The sequence below is a fragment of the Gekko japonicus genome, unplaced genomic scaffold, assembly GCF_001447785.1.
Source record: "Gekko japonicus isolate JY-2015 unplaced genomic scaffold, Gekko_japonicus_V1.1 scaffold1246, whole genome shotgun sequence".
NCBI lineage: Eukaryota > Metazoa > Chordata > Lepidosauria > Squamata > Gekkonidae > Gekko > Gekko japonicus.
Window position 1 is genome coordinate 13100 of NW_015163126.1, and position 8058 is coordinate 21157.

At 45.9% G+C, this 8058-nt stretch overlaps 1 pseudogene; it reads left to right on the forward strand.

Annotated features, from left to right (window-relative positions):
* Positions 1 to 8058, forward strand: part of LOC107106726 — a 34218-nt pseudogene that overhangs the window by 8354 nt on the left and 17806 nt on the right.

Genomic DNA, 8058 nt, shown 5'->3' on the forward strand with positions numbered 1-8058 from the left:
CAACCCTAGAGTCGGATTCGACTGGCTTTCAAGCAAGGGAACCTTTACCTTTTAAGTCACTGAGCTCTGAGCGTCTTCTAAGAGGAATTTACGAAGGACTTCTGGCCTAAAGTCAAGATAAGACTGCAAAGGGCTAAATCTAGACAGAAGGGGTAGTATAAGATGGTCTCGTTCCTCCTGATAGAATCTGCAGAACAGGAGGACATGAGTAACTGATTCCACCGTATTAGCCACACATGGGCATATACATTCATGCATTGGGACTCGAGTGAATTTACCTTGCAGTACAGTGGACGTTAACGTTGACTCTGCTAGGTTCGAGGTTCCTCAAAAGTACTATGAAGTTTTTCATTACATGTAAACTTATCTGAACAGAGTTTCTACGGCCCTGTTCATACGAGCCCATTTGGGCCGGGAGCGGGACGGAACGGGGGCGGAGCAAACGGGCGCGATCCCACCTCAACATCTGGGGAGCGTGCCGTCTCTGTCCCTGATCCATCCCAAATGCCGATACCGCGGCGTAAAAAAGAACCACCTATCTAGGTGGTTGCATCCGTTGAAGCGCCTCGAGCTGGGCTGTGGGATCGGCAGAAGAGATTGGATTTATACCCCGCCCTTCACTTGGAGTCTCAGAGCGGCTTACAAACTCCTTTCCCTTCCCCTCCCCACAACAGACACCCTGTGAGGTGGGTGGGGCTGAGAGAGCTCTGACACAAACTGCTCTTTTTCAAGGACAGCTGTGCCAGAGCTTGTGACTGACCCAAGGTCAGATCAGCAGGTGCAAGTGGAGGAGTGCGGAATCAAACCCGGTTCTCCCAGATTAGAGTCCGCACACTTAACCACCACACCAAACTGGCTCTCACTATGAAGATTTTCATTACATGTAAACTTATCTGAACAGAGTTTCTACATTTATTATTACCTTATCTAATTCTACTGTTGATATCTGTGCTCACTGTATTTTGTTCTTTTTACTGTTTAAAAATAAAAAAACCCTTAAAAAAAAGAAATGAGTTATCATTCCAGGAGATCTCCAGGTCCCATCTGGAGGTTGGCAAGCCTGTTTGATCTGCTCACCTATACAGCTAACTTGCACAGAAGCTGTCCCCAACCTTGTAACTTACGTGATTTATTTTACTGCATACTTGTCCACAAAAGCTCACGCTGGAAGAAAAATCTTGTTCGTTTTTAAGCTGTCACTAACTTCCCTCTATTTTCACTGCAACAAGCTTAACCCAGCTGTCCTCTTAAGATGATGGTTATTAATTGCAAATCTCTTTCAGGACTCACTCAGCGTTTTCCTTGGTGTTCTGCGAACACTGCAAAGTTTCCAGGCAAATTATGGTGGAATCTAAGAAAGACGTGCTACCAAATCGTCGAACACAACTGGTTCGAAAGCTTCATCGTGTTCATGATTCTGCTCAGCAGTGGAGCTTTGGTGGGTGCTAAATGTGTCTGATCTTGAGGGTGAACGTCTGGGGTTTAAGCGGCGCTCGTGACCGAGAGGAGGGAAGAAAGAACACATTTCTAAATGGTTGTCATATTGCAATACAAGGAGCATGGGGCGGGGGGGAGAGCCAGGAGCCCGCATGCACATTTCTCCAGAATGAAAAATCAGATCCAGGGGCTGGTGCTATCACTGATGTTTCAAAGGGGAAACGGATGGACAGTTTTATTGAGAGTCGGTTTGGTATATAGAGCAGCGGACTCTAATCTGGGAGAACAGGGTTTGCTTCCCCACTCCTCCACATGCAGCTGCTGGTGTGACCTTGGGTCAGTCACAAGTTCTTTCAGAGCTGTTCTCTCAAGGGCAGTCCTCGAAAGAGCTCTCTCAGCCCCACCTACCTCACAGGGTGTCTGTTATGGGGAGGGGAAGGGAAAGGAGATTTTAAGCTGCTCTGAGACTCCTTTGGGTAGTGAAGGGCAGGGTATAAATCCAATCTCTTCGTCTCTTTTATTGATTTAAATATTTATACAATTTTTGTGAACGATGTTACCCATACATATGTGAAGTGTTCTCTGCATTTTGGCAATTATGGTAGTGAGACTGTGCTGAAAATATTTCCAGTCATACTCATTTCATCCTATAAAGAGTGAGGATAATTTGCTCTGGAATGGCTTTATGATGGTACCATGTAGCCAATCAGATGGTTAAGTGATTATATCATAAAGTCAATTCAGCATGAGGTCTTGCACTCTGACTTGGCTTTCTTATAGGGATTTACTGATCCCTTCATTGTTCCCTTCAGAAATTGGCATATGTGCCACTTGCCACAATTGAGGGCTTTTCTGCATTCTCACTTTCTTCACTTTTCCTGTTTCTTTGGGTTTTTTCCCCCCTGTTCTGCTCATGTTTTGTTACCTCTTGTGTTCAGTATTACACCAGTTTATGTCCAGAACAAAGTTTGAGTCCAGTGGCACCTATAAGACCAATAAAGTTTTATTTTGGATATAAGGTTTCATGTGCATGAATACTTCCCTGCAGATTTGAACATTTCATGTGCATGAATACTTCCCTGCAGATGTGAACGTCAGGTTTTTATGCTGGACATAAACCGGTGTAATATCATATCAACCACTAGAGGGAGCAAAATATGTGTGGAATAGAACCACCTGTCAAAAAGGTCTTCCCTGCCTAACCCGGGGTAAAGACCTTTTCTCCAAGATGCTGGCTAGCTGCAAATCACAAAAGGTAGTGCCACCAATCCTTCTGTGTCCCACCAGCCAGGAGCCAAAGGACAAACTCCTGACCTTCTTGGGACTACCTAGGGAGTCCATCCTGTGAGGCTGGCTCACAGTAGGAAAGCCACCAAAGTTACTATTAGGGGAGTGGACTGACAATTTAGGCACTAGGTTTCTTATAGCAGTTGTAGCGACAAAGAAGCAGAGTTTAAATATTTAAAATATAATTTTATCAAGGTGCAAAGAGTCGTTAAGGTGCACAGAATTACTTAAAACACTGTGCGGAAGAAAACGATAAAACTAGAGATTTAAGAGGCTAATTAAACACTTTAAAACCTTGGTTTCCAAAAGACAAGATGGTCCCCATTCAGAGTTCTGGGTTGAAAGGAACTCTTTTCCGGAGTCCCGGTTGGCTGCAGCAGCAAAGATTCAAGATGGCCAAAGTGAGCAAGACAATGCCAACATTTGCAATTTGAACTTTAACAGTAATCCCGCCTTGTGTCGCTTTTGTTTAACTTCATTTATTAAAATCTTCCGGATGCTTGTTTGGATTTGACTGGTGAAGGGAAATATGCTGGAAAAAAGGTGTATGTTTTGAATACAACCACTTTCTTACCTGGCATGTGTACTGCTGTTGTGATACGCCCTGAGCCCACTTGGGGGAGGGCGGAATATAAACTCAATCAATCAAACAAACAAACAAACAAACAAACATGTCAGTGCAACATTCAGGCACCATCAGGCCCCCAGACTAGGCCTCAATATGGAGGATTTATTGTCTGAATCCTAGACTGTTGCTAGGCCTTTACACCAACCAGGGTTCAGGCAATATCCTATAGCTACGGTGGCTCAAGTGGTTAAGAAGCTGAACTGCAGGCTGTGGAAGGTCAGTAGTTCAGCAGTTCGAGACACGAGTGTGCCGCATGACGGAGTGGGCTCCCATCTCTAGTTCCAGCTCCTGCCACCCTAGCAGTTCGAAAGCAAGAAATTGCAAGTAGATAAATAGGTACCACTTCGGTGGGAAGGTAACAGCGTTCCGTGCGCCGTGGTGTTTAGTCATGCCGGCCACATGACCACGGAAACATCTTCGGACAGCGCTGGCTCTTCGGCTTGGAAACAGAGATGAGCACCGCAACCTTAGAGTCGGACTTGACTGGCTTTTGAGCAAGGGGAACCTTTACCTTTACTTTACCGGTTGGCCAATCAGTAACAGGATGACTTCATTGGTTCTCTGTCCGTGTCAGAAGGGTAGTGGGGTGGTCTGCAGCTCACTCCACTCCCACCTTCCATCGGAATGTTAATTGGAGAGCTAAGCTGGAGAAGAAGATCTTATCCCGCAGGTGCAAGGCCACACGGTTCTCTTCCCAGCACGGACTGTGTGAAATTCTGGAGGCGGAGACAAACAATTTCAGCAAAGAGGCCTCAGCCAGCCTGAACCAGACTTTTTAGAAGAGAACTCATTTTGAATGAACCAACATGCCTGACGCCCCCTCCCCCCAAATGGCAACTTACAAGCAAGGAAAATGGGATTGTGGGAAAGCCCTTAGCTGACTGTGAATGGAGGGCCCTGGGCACCACCCATTGCCTGGGGTCACTCAGGAACGGGGGACAGGGAACGGTGCCAAGGGGCAGGAGAAAGGGGAAATAACAATCGTGGAATCGCAGAATCGCAGAGTGGGAAGGGTCCCTACAGGCCATCTAGTCCAACCCCCTGCTCAGTGCAGGATCATCTGAGAGCATCCCTGACAAGGGTTTGTCCAGACGCTGCTTCAAGACGGCCAGGGAGGGGGAGCTCACCACCTCCCGAGGCAGCCGATTCCACTGTGGCACAACCCTGTTTCTCCTAAGATCCAGCCGGTACCTTCCCACCCTTCATTTAAACCCATTCTTGCCAATCCTATCCTATGCTGCCAACAGCTCCCTGCCCTCCTCTAAGTGTAAAAAGGTAAAGGTAAAGGTCTCCCTTGCTCGAAAGCCAGTCGAGTCCGACTCTAGGGTTGCGGTGCTCATCTCCGTTTCCAAGCCAAAGAGCCAACGCTGTCCGAAGACGTTTCCGTGGTCATGTGGCCGGCATGACTAAACACCAAGGCACACCGAACGCTGTTCCCTTCCCACCAAAGTGGTACCTATTTATCTACTTGCAATTTCTTGCTTTCGAACTGCTAGGTTGGCAGGAGCTGGAACTAGAGACGGGAGCTCACTCCGTCACGCTGCACCCGGGTCTCAAACTGCTGAACTACCGACCTTCCACAGCCTGCAGTTCAGCGTCTTAACCACTTGAGCCACCGCACCTCTAAGTGACAGCCTTTCAAATAATTTAAGAGTGCAATCCTGTCCCCCCTCAGCCTCCTCTTCTCCAGACTGAACATCCCCGAAGTCCCTCAGCCTGTCCTCCTGGGGCTTCTTGGTCTCCAGGCCCCTGATCATCCTCGTCGCTCTCCTCTGCACCCGCTCCGTCCTGTCCACATCCTTTTTGAAGCGAGGCCTCCAGAACTGCACACAATGCTCCAGGTGCAGCCTGATTAATGCAGTGTACAGCGGGACTATCACATCTTGTGATTTGGATGTTATGCCTCTGATATAGCTCAAAATTGTATTAGCCTTTTTTGTCGCTGCATCACACTGGCTGCTCATATTTAACTTTTGGCCCCTCCTTGCACCAAGATCTTGGTCACACACACTGCTACTCCGTGATCATCTGTGAATTGGAAATGTGAAAATGTGCAGTACATTTTTTAAAAAATAGCATCTCTCCCCATCCCATAAACATCCCGATTTTCACAAGAACACGTTTGAGGGGCCCCCCCGATCCTAATGCTTTTGTGTGGTTCTGATTGCAAAACTGTAGTATAGACACAGCCCAAAGAAAAGACTTTAGATCATGCTGCAAATGAAAAGTCCTGTACAGATGATTGTCAACAAACCATGCACAGCAGAAGGGATATGTGTACCTTTCTCATTGCAGGCGTTTGAAGATATACACTTGAGTGAGAGAGGCAATGTTAAAATTATGCTGGAATATGCTGACAAGATATTCACGTACATCTTTATCCTGGAGATGCTGTTGAAATGGGTGGCGTACGGATTCTACAAATATTTCACAAACGTTTGGTGTTGGCTCGATTTCCTAATTGTGGATGTAAGTATCACATCTGTACGGTTTTGTCATCTGGATTACTTATCAGCTGCCAACTAGCTGGAACCTTTCTCCATGAGACCATGTAGAATCACAGCTGGTTCAATTAGACCGACCGACCAATGGCCTGATTGGTACATGGTCTTCACTGGCCACACCTCTGTTACCTCGGAAGCCATGGAGACACATGTGTGTGGTCTTTTATGTATATATATGTATATGTTATGATTGTTTGTGTATGTTATGTGAAAAATGTAATAAAATCCTGCCCCTTTGGGGGGCAGTTAACAAAAAAAAAAAGAACCTCGAAGGTAAGTAAGAAAACAAATAAGGGGCCAATATTTAAAACTTACATATAGAATAATTATAAGTAAAAGTACATGTATTTATTACAGAGACTTTTAAAAGGGCCCAAATCAAGCCTCATAACAGTGATATATGCACAAGAAGAAGTGTTTATGACCCAATGCATTTCGGCCCAGTAGGGTGTTCCTCAGAGGTCAAACATTAAAAGGTAAATATAGGTTGCGATTAGACAAGCCTTTTGATCCAACGTAATTGCTGTTGCCCTGTGGATTTAAAATGCAGGTTCAGACAGCAACATCTGTCTCCTGTTCCCCGGTTGTCAGCACCCCGTTCTCACCCTTCTTCGAGTCAGACTTTATTTGACACCGGGGAAAGTCCGGTCTTTATGAATGTTTCATGTTTGCAGACTGAATACTTTTGTGATCAGCGTCCAACCACTAAATGCATTATTTCTCCTGATTCTGTGTATTGCACTTTATGAGCATGAAAGCTCTTGTACTACATTATAGAATATTTCCTGAGAAAGATCCATTTTTTGAAACGTTATAAAATCTGGAGCAGACAAATGTGTCCTTATTCAAGGATTTCCTTATGATTTGGTGGAATTTGTTCATTGTTATATAGTGTTTATTGGCAACAATATATAGAAAATATTTTCTTTGTAAGTCTTGTTGGCTATCTTGATTTGTGGGTCAGACTCTCACGACTGTTTTATCAGTATTTCTTTCTAGACAAGGTCATGATTGTCCACATACGTCTTGTAGAATTCCAAATGTGCCTGCAGGCTCAAAAAAGTTCGGGACCCCTGTTTGATGCAATCATTTTGATGTTATGGGGAATGCACAATATAATTGTAACTCTGTGATTTACACTCCGTTTCCCCCCACTGTCCTCTTTCTTCAGGTTTCCTTAGTAACTCTCGTAGCCAGTTTGGTTGGAAAATCAGAGATGGGTCCCATGAAATCCCTCCGGACCTTACGAGCCCTGAGGCCGTTAAGAGCCTTGTCGCGATTTGAAGGGATGAGGGTAAGAAGAATGGAACTCACCAGTAGAACTAAGCTTATGAATAGGATAAGCAGGGGTCATTTCCTGCAGGAGCGCACAGGAGCGGAGCTCCGGCAGTAAAGAGCCCAGGGGGCGGGCACATGCAACAAGCCACACCCCTGCTCTCAGCAGCCCTCAGTCAGAGCAAGAAGCAGCCAGGTAAACTGCAGAGCCCCCCCCCAGCCCCCCGGTCCAAAACAGTGTAGTGGCACCTTTAAGACCAGGTTTTATTCAGGTACAAGCTCTCAATGAGGACAGATCTGCACGTTCCCCCCCCCTTCCAATAGCTAGCAATCCAAAACAGTCCAGTGGAGCTTGAGCGGTGGGTGTTGCCTTCTGACACACTTCCGATGATGTCAGGCGGTGTGGCATATGCAAATAAGTTATGCTAATGAGTTATGCTAATGAGCTCCTGCACCTCTTTTTCTACGAAATGACCCCTGAGGATAAGTCTGTTTGTGTGTAAATTATTGGGGATATTTGGTTAATGTAGCAAAGTTTGTTCAGTCATAGAAGCATTGTATTGCATGCAGTAAATAAAATCCCCAAGAAGTATATTTCAAATATGCTTTGCATGGCCTGCAAAATGGAGCTGTGCCACCAGGCTTTTAGTTGAGGGGATGGACACCCAACTAGCTGGCCTCCCTGTACAGAATCCATCTAGAGATTGCCCTGCACAGAGGAGGTCTGGATCATCGACCTATATGGGGTCTTGCAATGTTCCCTCTAAGCTGTGGGGGTCTTATGAGCAAAAATTCTGCTTTGTGAGCTACTGGCATGAAAGTGGTGAGCGAGGGATTGGGCTGGTGCATGAATTAGTTGGCTCTGGAGCCATCCTTCCTGAGCTGAGACAACAAATGGGTGAGCCGGAGGCTAAAAGACTGTGAGCT